Consider the following 9,897-nt stretch of genomic DNA (forward strand, 5'->3'; position numbering starts at 1 on the left):
GGTTTTAGTAGCAACAAACGGTTCAGTTTCTGAATGTTAATGCAGTTGCAATCCATGCACTTCCCACTAAAGTTCCCACTACGCGATAGAAAGTGCACATAGGGTCAGGAACCGCCACCTACCTTGCATATTCATTGGGTTAAGATACAGACACACACACACACTTGCCAAGTAAATCGACAAACAATGTGGGCATGCGCCAGTCGGGATGCAGGTTAATCCGATTACATCATCTAGACTAGGAATCTAAAAACAGGGACATCTAAGCTAAAACGCACTACTGACCACACTGATAATGAATCACACTGGGGGATGTCTTTGGCTGCTCTGGCGCCTGTCGTGGCAACGACGACGGTGACGATCGGAACATATTGACAGCTTCGTGTGGATTGCAAAGTAGCCCAGAACGGCAAGTAGTATGATCATGCCGACATACACAGGCGTCTCCCACCACCTGCTGGAGCCGGCTGCATAGGCCACTAGGAGAGTGACCAAATCCAGTAGGATCGTCCAGTTCAGCACCCTCAGCGACCATTTCTCCCATTCTTCTTCCTTATTGTTTGGCAGCCAGTGCGGTAGCAACATCATGATGACAACAATGGAAGCCACGAAGGAAAAGGAGTTGCTGTAGAAGAAGACGAGGTACTGGGGCCTCCTGTTATCGTGCATCACCGGGTCGCCTGCCTCGTACCCATTGCCACTGCTCTGCCACGCTCCTCCCGGTGGTTCTAGGCCGGCCTGGTAGGCTACACTTGCCACCAAGACGCCTAGCAGCATCAGGTACTTGCGCCTCGCGTGCTTCTTCCTTTCTTCTTCATCCTCCTTCCTTTCTTGTTCTTCTTCCTGCTTCTGTTCATGGGATATGGATGGCGCAACAGCTGCTGAATTGCCATCATTCTGCTGCTCCCTTAGCAAAAATACCAGCAGCAGTCCAACTACAACGAGAAGGACCACACCGACCAACACAAAGATGTAGATGGATGTCTTGAGGTGTTGGGTGCTTCCAGCGGCATAGGCCCCCATCAAACAAAACAAGCCCACCGCCGTACAAACAGATAGTGCATTGCTTCGTATGGCTGGCCTGTACAGATTGGGGTTCACCAGGAGTATGATGAGGGAGATGGACAACATGAAGCTCGCCGAGTTGAAGTAGAAGAAAATCTTGTAGCGGCGTGGGAAGTTGTACAGGAGGACCGGATCGCCAGCGTGGTGCCCAAGCTTGTCATCCTGGAGCAGGAAGCCACCAGGAGGGGTGAGGCCGGCTTGGTAGGTAATGGTCGCAGCCAAGATCGCGAAGAGGAGCAACCGTTTGCGCCTTTTCTCCAGCAACTGATTTGCTTGGTCGTCTTCTTCTTTTTCCTTGTAGTTCAGCGTGAAGAAGATGACATGGATAACCACATAGGCTAGGACGGCGCCTGCCAAAGCCATGTCGTTAATGGAGGTGTTCACGTCCCGGCAGCTCCCGGCGGCATATACGCCAATGAGGCCAAACAGGTCGAGTAGCATGGCTGCCTCCAGCACGTGGTGCTTGACCAGAATCTCCTTCTGGACTAGGACGATGGCCGCCAAGGAGGCCACGAAGGCAACCGAGTTGCAGTAGAAGAAGGCCTTGTATCGCCTAGGATTGGTCGTGAGAAGGATGGGGTCACCGGCCATGTGTCCGCCGGTGTTGTCCTGCCAAAGCCCACCTGGCGGGTCTAACCCCGCTGTGTAGTTGATGGCGGCGGCAAGAGTGGCGAGAAGTAGAACAAGAGAGCGAGCCTTGTCCAGAGCCTCCATTGTACTGTAGAGAAGAAGAAACAGAGTTCAGTTCAGTTTGCAGAGAAAACAGTGTAATTGCAGACAGAATAAACAGACTTCAGTTACGAACTGGGCTTTTTTTTGAGACTTCAGTTGTATTCTTAACCCCACATTGACATTACCTGACATTATCACCAGCCTGCTGAAGTTCCTCAGTTTGGTCAGCTGGACTTCTGACGTAGATAGCGAAAGACAAGGATCTTGACGCTGGAGCGTAGATACCATAGACATAGAGTAGGATGATGTATATCATTGCCAGAACGGCGCCGACTAGGCTGACCATGTAGGCGGTGGTATCGATCTCCCTGCAGCTGCCAGCCACGTATGCGGCGATGAGACCGACCAGGGTGACGACGATGCACCCACAGAGCATGCGAGACCGAGCCGTCTTCTTCTTGCGGAGCTTCTTCCCGTCAATGATGAGCACCATGGTGATGAGCAGGGATGCGACAAACGCTGTGGTGTTGCAGAGCATGAACACCGTCAAGCGCGGGCTGTGCTGGTCCTTGAGAATGGCGTCGCCTGGGTGGTGATTGCCCCCGGTGCTGTCCCAGAAGCCGCCCGGCGTGCTCAGCCCGGCGACGTATGTGATGCTCACCGCGAACATCGCCAGGAGCATCAGGACCTTGCGGAGCCGCTCTTCCGCTTTCAGCTTCTTCACGGCCTTGCGGTCACGGACACAGAGCCGTTCTTCAACCATGGGGTTAGAGCTAAGGATGGGGGCAGGAATTGTGCCAGCGCCGGAGTCGGCATTGGGAGTGGGCATCACTCCACCGGTGCCGGTGTTGCCGTTGGAGACGGGCATCCCGCCGCCGCAGCTGGCAAGGGGGGCGGGAACCATCCCGGTGCTGGAGTCGGGATTGGGAATGGGCGTGACGCCGCTGGAGCCGGAGCCGGCATTGCCGTTGGAGACGGGTTTCCTGTCTTCGGAGCCGGCGACGGGAGCAGGAATCGTGCCGGCACCGGAATCAGAGTTCTTCTCCCAGTAGTCCATCAACTTGAGAACGAGGATGTAGAGGAATACAATGGCCACCAGCACCGCCGAGTAGATGGTTGAAATCTTGTCCCGGCACGTGCCTGCGCCGTAAGCGGCCATGAGGCTGAGGAGGTCTACCACCATGACGCCCCGCAGAGGCACGACGACCCATCGGCTGTCCTTCCCCTTCTTGTCGTGGCGGATGGCGAGGACGAGGATGAGGACGATGACCACGAGCGAAGCGGCGAAGGCGGTGGCGTTGCAGTAGAAGAAGGCGAGGTAGCGGTGGTAGTGGGTGTAGCGGATGATGGGGTCCCCGGCAGGCTGGCCGTCGTGGGCGGCCTGCTAAACGCCTCCCGGCGGGTTGAACCCCGCGGTGTAAGTGATGGTCACCACCATGGCCGCCAGCAGCAGGAGGTACTTCCTCAGGCTGTACTCCCATGGCTGCACCGGCGGCTTTGCCGGCTGGCCGGGCTGGTCCATGGGCACTGCCGGCTGCACCTGCGCGGCAGGGACGCCACACTCCATTCTCTCACTCAACAGCTGCCTGTGGCTCCCTTCGTGTTCTTAATTGTTGTGATGCAGAACGGCGAAGCAACACATGGCTTCGAGGTCTCTTTTTATTTATAGAAAATAAAACGACTTGACTCGGCCCGTCGTCGTTATGAAGGTGCCTAGCCACCGTAGCCTCTGCGCCCTGCGGATGTATTTCGTGTTTTGACCCTTTTCTAAAACCTATTCGAGATCTAACCCTAGTCTGAAAAAATTTCGAAATTTGACCCTTTTGCTACCGCCAGAGTCCATGGCGGTAGGGTCTAACGGCCTACCGCCAGGGACTTTGACGGTAGGAACATCGCTATCTCCAAACGGGCTGGTGGTAGCCTGTACAACCCTATCGCCAAGGTGCTTGGCGGTAGGCACGAGCACGCACTGTGTTCAATACTCCTTCCAGTCCTTTTTTCTTTGCGCATAACTTTTTTCCGTTTTTCCCCCATATGGTCTGCGCATTCCTCTCTTCAGGCGATCTTTACCAAATCTGCCCCTAATAACTCGCTTTGCATGCAGTTAATTCATCTCCCTAATTTACTCGCCTCCCACGCCTGTATTGGTCTACTTCCCTTCCATGCGCAGAGAGAAAATTGTTGCATGCAGAAAAACTAGGAAGGTGTGCGCGCATGCAGGGAGGGACATGAGGAAAGTCAATCAGCTGCATGCACGGTTATAATAACCCAGATTTTAATCCATGCATGTAGCATCTACGCAAGGGTAGTTTTGTCCAGAAAAAAACGAGGGCAGCTATCCTTGGTATGCGTGATTGAAGTTATACGCAGAGAATAGAGGACCGGAGGGAGTACTTAGGAGATTTTGGCGGTAGGGCATGCAACCCTACCGCCAAGGTCCTTGGCGGTAGGCTATTATACCCTACCGCCATGGTCCCTGGCGATAGCAAAAGGGTTAGATCTTAAAAATATTTTAGATTAAGGTCAGATCTTGAATAGGTTTGGAAAAAGGGTCAAAACACGAAATTTTGCCGCGCCCTGCACAGCAATCCTCACATGCGGACGGACGAGTGTCAGGCTCCTCGGAGTAAGGAGAGCAACCAAGTCTTCTCCTGAGTCTTGACAAATAAACTCGGAGTAGTAAGCAGCTCCAGTCTAGTTTTGTAAGAGTATCTACAGTCACGAGTAGCTAAATCCTGCCCTCAAACGACTGCGGACGCGTCTCATAACCGGTCACCTCTTATTTTTTGCCTCTGCATTCGTTTTCCTCATATCCAAACCCTCATATTCATGCAACTCATGCAATGTAAAACATAAACTATGTAGACCACACAATAATAACAAATGGACATAATTCAAACATCAATCACATGGTGGCAGGCATTGGACAACTAGAAGAACGGAGAGGCGGAGAGCAGAGTAAATCACTATTTCCTTGTTGCCCCTTGCAGCCTTGCTATTGCGGCCACAGGTGTGATTGTACCCCTCTGTGTAGGCATCGGCGACCGAAGAGGCGTCGTTGTCAGAGCTGGAGCCATTGCTAAGGTCCGAGTCCTCGTCGGAGGAGATGTTCCGGTCATCCTCTGGACCGTGCGATCCTGCGCTTTGGTCTGCCGGGCCGCCCTTCCGCCATAGCCTTGTGCTCCGATTGCTTTATGGCGAGCCGAAGCACTTTGGCATTTTTGCGGTGGAGCTGTTGCGCGTCCATCTTCGCCTCATGAGGGGGCGTCGGAGGATCTGGTTATATGCACGCCTCATGAATGACACCCTCTACGATTGCACGAGTATATGATGTAATTAGCGTCATATAGGATTTCTCGGTGGTGGGGTGCGGTAACATGCATGCCGGACAGAGGAGGGCTTGCCGATGGGGTCGTAGATGAGGCGTCGCTCGAAGGGGCGGCCGAAGTAGCCGGTGAGAGGGGGCGGTGGAGAGCGCGGTGAGGCACAATCATGGAGGACCGTGGGTGTAGAACTGGAAGGGGCGGGGCGTAGGGGCAATGAGGATGTGGAGAGGTGGGATGCGCGTCCATCGCGTTGCAAGCGGCGGCAGGATCAAGGAGATCGGCAGAAGGCAGGCACTCGAGAGCACGGGCGACGCACACAACTATTGCAACATTAGAACATCTATAGCCGCGACGGCCAAATCCGGTCCCTTAAACGTCCGCGGACGCGTCCGGGCACGTCCGCGGGCACTGATCGGACACGCCTTATATTTATCACTCTGCATCTGTGAATCTCATATCCGGCGCCTTATATCCATACTACACATGCAACATCGATCTTCCCTACGTGATCAAACAAAACGGCTCGATGGGCTCAAGGGGACGCCGTGTGGCACATCAGGTCCCGGCGTCCTACTCTGCGGGTGGCTGCGATGACCGCCGGGTGCACGGGGCTGACGGCTATCCCGCGCGGACATGTAGCAATAATGGAGATCTGGGCCACGATGCTGGGATCTAAGGGTGCGACGGATGTTGGGCGCATGGTGCCAACGGCCGCCGGGCGAGTGTCTGCGGTGGTGGTCTGGCCTGGGTTGGTCGTTGGTGGTGCAACGCCGGGTGAAGACCTTGTTGCCAGTCTTGGGGCTGGGGCTGGCGACGGCGACGCCAGCAGGCGCTGCTTCCTTCTAGAAGGCGTCGCTGAAGTGTTTTTGCTCGCTTCACTATGCAAGGAAGCTCTCGGGAAACCTTGATCCCCTGGGATCGGACGAGGCGACGTGCGTCGTACCTCTTGGGGCATCGTTCCAGGAGCTTCTTGCCAGACAGAGGGATCAGTGATAGATGGGGGGGGGGCTCATTCGTGTTGCTTCGTCGTGTCGAACTAGCAATGAGGGTTGTCGAGCTTCTGTAGCAACGATGACAGTGGTGAGCATTGTCGGAGGCGTGGCATTAGTCTCGGTAGTCGGCTCTTCTCCGGCGTGCCCGTGAGATTACCTCGGCTAGTTGTTGCTGTGAAGTCGAAATTGTGGTGCGGCCCGCCGGTGGCGTACGATGGCGGGCAACAAGTGGTCCATTCGGTGATCTTCCGTGACTCCAACCTTGTCTAGTTCTTCGTCGGAGTCGGAGTTTGCGTTGTCCTGTTATGGGTGAAGGGTGATCCCCCGTGTAAGTGTAGTGTTGTTTTGCAGCCAATAGGGTTGTCGTTTTTCTCCTTTTTCTTTGATATTTGGATCCTCCCCATATCGCTCTTTCGTTGCTTTTTGCTAAATCTAATTGAAGCCAACAGTTTGCTAGATCTTAAAAAAGAACCTACAGAAATATATTTTTCATACTACTACTCGAATCTTATAATTTTCACCTTCGACTGGGTATTAGCACTGTCTTTTTTTAATGTCCATCGGTCATATTTCAAATATGGACATTTTCTTCATGTATTGCAAAGTCAATGGCTCGTTTGGGCCAAACTATGGAGTTGTGGTAGCCGAAGAGCAACTATGTAGGTAGAGAGAGGGAGGGAGAATGAATGAAATGATAGTTTGCGAGGGAATGACTGTCGAAGTTTAGAGCATAATTGCGACCTTCTCCTCCCCCGCTCCCCGCCGTCGGCCACCTCCCCCCGTCGCTGGCCGCTCGGTCACCGGCGCCACCCTCCCGGCTCCATGGGGCGCGGACGCTCGGTGCGCTCCCGCGGCTCTGCATGCTCCAGCTCGCGCGGCAGCGAGGGATGGGGTCAACCCACCCCCGTCCCAGATCTGCGTCCGTCCCGGCGGTCCGTCTGCGGATCCGATCCCTTCGCCGCCCCCAGTCCTCCTGCTATCATCCCCGGTCCTCCGCCGCCCCTCCTGCTCCGGGAGGAGTGCTTTGCGGCCGTAGACGCCATATCCACGCCGGATATTAGCAAGGATCGCCCAATGGAGCCGCTCCGCCTAAAATCCATCGTGGTTTGCCCCCCCCCCCCCCCCCCCCCCCGCACCGACAATTCCTCTCCCGGCCAAGTTGATGGATGGACGCCGGTCTTGTCCCGCAACACGCGTCGCGCCGCCGCGCGCGCCCATGCCTCCCCCGCGCGCTCGCGGCGTCCCCGAGGCCAGCGCCTCTCCTTCAATGCGGGCGCTGCCTGCGCGGCCTTCTTAAGGCGTTTCATGGGGCTCTGCTTCCGGTGCCTCAGCTCCAAGCATCGCCGCGTCGATTGTAGAGATCCCATACACTGCATTGAGTGCAAGCTGCGGGGCCACATCGCCAAGGACTGCCCCCAAAGCCGGCGTGGTCGTAGTGGTGGTCTGGCGCCCGCCGCTAGCCGTGCTCCTGTCTGTGAGAGGCTCCGCTTCCCCACACCTCCTCCGCCCATGCCGGCCATGGACCGCTGCCGCCACACCGACCCCTCGCGCCGGCCAAGGGACGGCCACAAGGTGGTGATTGAGTCGCCGGAGATGGAGCATCAGATGTTCCTCCTTCGCCGCCACGCCGTCCTCCTCATCTCCACGGCTGAGCGGCACGCGGCGAGCCCCATGTCCATCGGCCGCGCCTTCGACACCGTTCTCCGCACTCCGGCGCACCTGATGCAAGTGACCAGCCACGACCCGGAGGACTTCCTCGTCCACTTCGAGCTGCCAGCGCACCGGGACAACGCCGTCCGCCTGGGCTCCATCAACATCGACGGTGTCGTCTTCACCATCAAGCCATGGCACGAGGACATCCACGCCGACCATGAAGACTTCCTCCTCCATGTCTGTGTCGTCATCGAGAAGATGCCCATGCACCTGTGGTCTGTCGACGGTGCGGCAGAGGTGCTCGGCGACAAATGCATCATCGGCCGGCTCGACAGCCGCACGCACGAGCGCGGCCACACGTGGACCTTTGCGTGCTGGGTGTGGGTGTATGATACGTCCATTTTGCATCATGCTTTTATATTAATATGTATTGCATTATGGGTTGTTATTTCACGTTATGTCACAATACTTATGGCTATTCTCTCTTATTTTACAAGGTTTACATGAAGAGGGAGAATGTCGGCAGCTGGAATTCTGGGCTGGAAAAGGAGCAAATATTGGAGGCCTATTCTGCGCAACTCCAAAAGTCCTGAAACTCCACAGAATGTCTTAAAATAAATAAAGAAAAATCTCGCCAAAGATGAAGGCCAGGGGGCCCACACCCTGCTCACGAGGGTGGGGGGCGCGCCCCCCTACCTCGTGGGCCCCCTGGTGGCTCTCCGACGCCCATCTTCTCCTATATGAAGTCTTTCGATGAGAAAAAAAATAAGAAGCAACCTTTCAGGACGAGACTCCGCCGCCACGAGGCGGAACCTTGGTGGAACCAATCTAGGGCTCCGGTAGAGCTGTTCTGCCGGGGACACTTCCCTCCGGGAGGGGGAATCATCACCATCGTCATCACCAACGCTCCTCTCATCGGGAGAGGGCAATCTCCATCAACATCTTCACCAGCACCATCTCATCTCCAAACCCTAGTTCATCTCTTGTATCCAATTCTTGTCTCCAAGTCTGGGATTGGTGCTAGTAGGTTGCTAGTAGTGTTGATTACTCCTTGTAGTTGATGCTAGTTGGTTTATTTGGTGGAAGATCATATGTTCAGATCCTTTATGCATATTATTACCCCTCTGATTATGAACATGAATATGCTTTGTGAGTAGTTACGTTTGTTCATGAGGACAAGGGAGAAGTCTTGCTATTAGTAGTCATGTGAATTTGGTATTCGTTCGATATTTTGATGAGATGTATGTTGTCTAACCTCTAGTGGTGTTATGTGAACGTCGACTACATAACACTTCACCATTATTTGGGCCTAGAGGAAGGCATTGGGAAGTAATAAGTAGATGATGGGTTGCTAGAGTGACACAAGCTTAAACCCTAGTTTATGCGTTGCTTCGTAAGGGGCTGACTTGGATCCATATGTTTCATGCTATGGTTAGGTTTACCTTAATACTTTTGTTGTAGTTGCGGATGCTTGCAATAGAGGTTAATCATAAGTGGGATGCTTGTTCAAGTAAGAACAGCACCCAAGCAGCGGTCCACCCACATATCAAATTATCAAAGTACCGAACGCGAATCATATGAGCGTGATGAAAACTAGCTTGACGATATTCCCATGTGTCCTCGGGAGCGCTTTTCCTATTATAAGAGTTTGTCCAGGCTTGTCCTTTGCTACAAAAAGGATTGGGCCACCTTGCTGCACTTTATTTATTTTTGTTACTTGTTGCTCGTTACAATTTATCTTATCACAAAACTATCTGTTACCACTTATTTCAGTACTTGCAGAGAATACCTTGCTGAAAACCGCTTATCATTTCCTTCTGCTTTTCGTTGGGTTCGACACTCTTACTTATCGAAAGGACTACGATAGATCCCCTATACTTGTGGGTCATCAAGACTCTTTTCTGGCGTCGTTGCCGGGGAGTGAAGCGCCTTTGGTAGGTGGAATTTGGTAAGGAGAAATTTATTTAGTATGCTGAAATTTTCTGTCACTTGTTACTATGGAAAGTAATTCTCTAAGGGGCTTGTTCGGGGTATCTTCACCCCGTCCAGTAGAGCAAAGAGTTGCTCCTCAACCTACTCAACCTATTGAAAATGAAACTCCTTTTGAAATTCCATCGGGTATGATGGAAAAACTGCTAGCTAACACTTTTACAGGAGATGGAACAAAGCATCATGATGAACATCTACGC

General features: G+C 53.8%; 1 pseudogene; it reads right to left on the reverse strand.

The window, feature by feature from the left end:
• Positions 1-300: 300 nt before the first annotated feature.
• Positions 301-3,304, reverse strand: LOC123139610 (uncharacterized; annotated as a pseudogene).
• Positions 3,305-9,897: the final 6,593 nt, after the last annotated feature.

This window comes from Triticum aestivum, chromosome 6B (assembly GCF_018294505.1).
Source record: "Triticum aestivum cultivar Chinese Spring chromosome 6B, IWGSC CS RefSeq v2.1, whole genome shotgun sequence".
Taxonomy (NCBI): Eukaryota; Viridiplantae; Streptophyta; class Magnoliopsida; order Poales; family Poaceae; genus Triticum; species Triticum aestivum.